At 36.6% G+C, this 5,059-nt stretch overlaps 1 non-coding gene across 1 annotated transcript; it reads left to right on the top strand.

The window, feature by feature from the left end:
- Positions 1–294: 294 nt before the first annotated feature.
- On the top strand, positions 295–402 carry LOC148554876 (small nucleolar RNA R71). The gene has a single exon (XR_015887872.1). It is a non-coding gene; the product is annotated as a small nucleolar RNA R71 (small nucleolar RNA).
- Positions 403–5,059: the final 4,657 nt, after the last annotated feature.

The following is a 5,059-nucleotide window of genomic DNA, read 5'->3' as shown; positions in this document are numbered from 1 at the left end:
TTCATTCAGACTCTGGAAAATCATATTGACTTGCTGAGTCAATATTTTGTTCTGAGCCAATATGGCATTCAGAGTATCAACTTCAAGAACTCCCTTCTTCATAGGCGTCCCATTACTCACAGGATTCCTCTCAGAAGTGTACATGAACTGGTTGTTAGCAACCATGTCAATGAGTTCTTGAGCTTCTGCAGGCGTTTTCTTTAGGTGAATGGATCCACCTGCAGAAGTATCCAATGACATCTTTGATAACTCAGATAAACCATCATAGAATATATCCAGGATGGTCCATTCTGAAAGCATGTCAGAAGGACACTTTTTGGTCAGCTGTTTGTATCTTTCCCAAGCTTCATAGAGGGATTCACCATCTTTTTGTTTGAAGGTTTGAACATCCACTCTAAGCTTGCTCATCTTTTGAGGAGGAAAGAACTTGGCTAAAAAAAGCCGTGACCAGCTTATCCCAAGAGTTCAGGCTGTCTTTAGGTTGAGAGTCCAACCATATTCTAGCTCTGTCTCTTACAGCAAAAGGGAAAAGCATGAGCCTGTAGACTTCAGGATCTACTCCATTAGTCTTAACAGTATCACATATCTGCAAGAATTCAGTTAAGAACTGAAAAGGATCTTCAGATGGAAGTCCATGAAACTTGCAGTTCTGCTGCATCAGAGAAACTAATTGAGGTTTCAGCTCAAAGTTGTTTGCTCCAATGGCAGGAATGGAGATGCTTCTTCCATGTAAATTGGAATTTAGTGCAGTAAAGTCACCAAGCATTCTCCTTGCATTGTTGTTGGGTTCGGCTGCCATCTCCTTTACTTGTTCGAAATTTTCAATCAAGTTGTCTCTGGATTGTTGTAATTTGGCTTCTCTTAGTTTCCTCTTCAAAGTCCTTTCAGGTTCTGGATCAGCTTCAACAAGAATGCCTTTTTCTCTGTCCCTGCTCATAAGAAAGAGAAGAGAAAAAGAAAAGAAGATGAATCCTCTATGTCACAATAAAGAGGTTCCTTATTGTTAGTAGAAGAAAAGAAGAAGAAAATCTGAACTCAGAGAGAGAGAGGGTTCGGATTTTTGGTGATGTGAGGAAGAGATGTTAGTAGATGAATAAATAAATAGAAGGAGATGAGGGAGAAGGATTTTCGAAAGTAATTTTTGAAAAAGAGTTAGTGATTTTCGAAAATAGTTTTGAAAAAGGTTAGTAGTTTTTTTAAAAATTCAAATAAAAAAAATTATTAGTTAATTAAAAAGAAATTTTAAAAAAAAAAGGGGAGATATTTTCAAAAATTAGAGAGAGAGAGAGTTAGTTAGGTGGTTTTGAAAAAGATAAGAAACAAACAAAAAGTTAGTTAGTTAGTTGAAACAAATTTTGAAAAGATAAAAAGTTAGGAAGTTAGAAAAGATATTTTGAAATCATATTTTTGAAAAAGATAAGATAAGAAGATATTTTTGAAAAGATATGATTGAAATTAGTTTTTGAAAAAGATTTGATTTTTAAAATCTCAATTAATGACTTGATTCACAAGAAATCACAAGATATGATTCTAGAACTTAAAGTTTGAATCTTTCTTAACAAGCATGTAACAAACTTGAAATTTTTGAATCAAAACATTAATTGTTATTGTTATTTTCGAAAATTTTGATATAAAAATAAGAAAAATATTTTTGAAAAATATTTTTGGAATTTTCAAAAATAACTAAGAAATTTGAAAAAGATTTGATTTTTGAAAAAGATTTTGAAAAAGGTGAGATTTTTAAATTGAAAATTTTGATTTGACTCATGAAAACAACTAGATTTTAAAAATTTTTGAAAAAGTCAAATCTCATTTTCGAATTTATGAGAGAGAAAAAGGGAAAGATATTTTTTTGATTTTTTGAAATTTTTTTTTATGATGAGAGAGAAAAACAAGAAAAATGATGCAATGCATGAGAATTTTAGATCAAAACATGTGATGCATGCAAGAATGCTATGAATGTCAAGATGAACACCAAGAACATTATGAAGATCAAGATGAACACCAAGAACATGTTTTTGAAAAATTTTTTAATGCAAAGAAAACATGCAAGACACCAAACTTAGGATTCTTTAATGCTTAGACACTAAGGATCCAAGAATGCATATGAAAAACAAGAAAAGACACAAAACATGCAAATGCAAAGATCAAACAAGAAGACTTACCAAAAACAACTTGAAGATCATGAAGAACACTATGAATGCATGATTATTTTCGAAAAAATGTAAGATACACATGTAATTGACACCAAACTTATAACATGACACATGACTCAAACAAGAAACAAAAACATTTTTGATTTTTATGATTTTCTAATTTTTTTGTATTTTTTTTCGAAAATTATTATGAAAAAGAAAAATAAGAATTTCCAAAATTTTTAATATGAATTCCAGGAATCTTGCCATGTTAGTCTAAAGCTTCAGTCCAGGAATTAGACATGGCTCACCAGCCAACCAAGCTTTCAATGAAAGCTCCGGTCCAAAACACTAGACATGGCCAATGGCCAGCCAAGCTTTAGCATGTAAATCAGGAACAGCAGTAGGTGGATTAACAACAACTAGCTTGCTCTTGATAACAAATTACAAACCTCAGTCCAAAAGAATTTAGACATGGCTTTACAGCCAGCCAGGCTTCACATGCTTCATGAAACACTAGAATTCATTCTTTAAAAATTTTGAATAAAAAAAATTTTTTTTTTTCGAAAACAGGTGAGAAAATTTTGAAATATTTTTGAAAAATTTTTGAAAAGAAAACAAAAAGAAAATTACCTAATCTGAGCAACAAGATGAACCGTCAGTTGTCCAAACTCGAACAATTCCCGGCAACGGCGCCAAAAACTTGGTGCGCAGAAATTGTGATTACACTTTGATTATGTAAAATTCATTGCTCTTTCTTTCCATGGTAATGGCGCCAAAAACACGATGCCAATACCATGGTTCACAACTTCGCACAACTAACCAGCAAGTGCACTGGGTCGTCCAAGTAATACCTTACGTGAGTAAGGGTCGAATCCCACGGAGATTGTTAGTATGAAAAAAGCTATGATCACCTTGTAAATCTCAGTCAGGCAGATATAAAATAGTAATGGGGTTTTCGAAATTAATTAATAAAATAGGGATAGAAATACTTATGTAAATCACTGGTGAGAATTTCAGATAAGCGAATGGAGATGCTTTCATTCCTCTGAACCTCTGCTTTCCTGCTATCTTCATCCAATCAGTCTTACTCCTTTCCATGGCTGGCTTTATGTGATACATCACCATTGTCAATGGCTACTTTCGGTCTTCTCTCGGGAAAATGATCCAAATGCCCTGTCACGGCACGGCTAATCGTCTGGAGGCATCACCCTTGTCAATGGTTTCATCTTATCCTCTCAGTGAAAATGATCAACGCACCCTGTCACGGCACAGCTATTCATCTGTCGGTTCTCGATCCTGCTGGAATAGGATTTACTATCCTTTTGCGTCTGTCACTACGCCCGGCAATCGCGAGTTTGAAGCTCGTCACAGTCATTCAATCATTGAATCCTACTCGGAATACCATAGACAAGGTTTAGACCTTCCGGATTCTCTTGAATGCCGCCATCATTCTAGCTTGCACCACGAAGATTCTGGTTAAGAGATCTAAGAGATACTCATTCAGTCGAAGGTAGAACGGAAGTGGTTGTCAGGCACGCGTTCATAGGGAATGATGATGATTGTCACGTTCATCACATTCAGGTTGAAGTGCGAATGAATATCTTAGAAGCGAAATAAGATGAATTGAATAGAAAACAGTAGTACTTTGCATTAATCTTTGAGAAACAGCAGAGCTCCACACCTTAATCTATGGGGTGTAGAAACTCTACCGTTGAAAATACATAAGTGAAAGGTTCAGGCATGGCCGAGATGGCCAGCCCCCAAAACGTGATCACAGGATCAGAATACAATCCAGGATCCAGGATGTCTAATACAATAGTAAAAAGTCCTATTTATAATAAACTAGCTACTAGGGTTTACAGAAGTAAGTAATTGATGCATAAATCCACTTCCGGGGCCCACTTGGTGTGTGCTTGGGCTGAGCTTGAGTGTTGCACGTGTAGAGGTCCTTCTTGGAGTTGAACGCCAGCATTTGTGCCAGTTTGGGCGTTCAACTCTGGTTTTGGATCCTTTTCTGGCGCTGGACGCCAGAATTGGGCAGAGAGCTGGCGTTGAACACCAGTTTGCGTCATCTATTCTTGACCAAAGTATGGACTATTATATATTGCTGGAAATCTCTGGATGTCTTCTTTTCAACGCAATTGGAAGCGTGCTATTTCGAGTTCTGTAGCTCCAGAAAATCCACTTTGAGTGCAGGGAGGTCAGAATCCAACAGCATCAGCAGTCCTTCTTCAACCTCTGAATCTGATTTTTGCTCAAGTCCCTCAATTTCAGCCAGAAAATACCTGAAATCACAGAAAAATACACAAACTCATAGTAAAGTCCAAAAACGTGAATTTAACATAAAAACTAATGAAAACATCCTAAAAGTAACTAGATCCTACTAAAAACATACTAAAAACAATGTCAAAAAGCGTATAAATTATCCGCTCATCAACAACCCTCAAACATAGAAATCTTGGAAGCTATCCGAGAATAAGAGGATCGTCTCAAACAGCTCAAGCAGGAGGCTGAACACTAGCGGAAGGCTGAAAGAGACCTCCGAAGAGAAACGAGACGCCGCCAGGAGCTAGAGGACAAGCTCGCAAAACTAGAAGCAGATCTCAAGAGCAGAAATGCTCATTGCAACCATGATGATAACTCCCACAAAGACCAAGACCCCTTCACCAAAGAGATCATGAAAGCTAAAGTTCCAAAAGATTTTAAAGCTCCCGATATGATTCCATACGACGATACCTCGGATCCAAGCCATCATCTCAGCAACTTCAGAAGCAGAATGTATCTCACTGACGCCTCAGACGCCGTTCGATGCAAAGCCTTCCCGACTACCCTAACAAAGACAGCAATAAAGTGGTTCGACAGTTTGCCCCCTAGATCCATCTCAAGTTTTGATGACTTAACCAAAAAATTCCTTGCCAGAT

This window comes from Arachis ipaensis, chromosome B6, assembly GCF_059453495.1.
Source record: "Arachis ipaensis isolate K30076 ecotype BB chromosome B6, ASM5945349v1, whole genome shotgun sequence".
NCBI classification, from domain to species: Eukaryota; Viridiplantae; Streptophyta; class Magnoliopsida; order Fabales; family Fabaceae; genus Arachis; species Arachis ipaensis.
The sequence above is the reverse complement of the archived record's forward strand: the minus strand, read 5'-3'. Positions and strand labels throughout refer to the sequence as shown.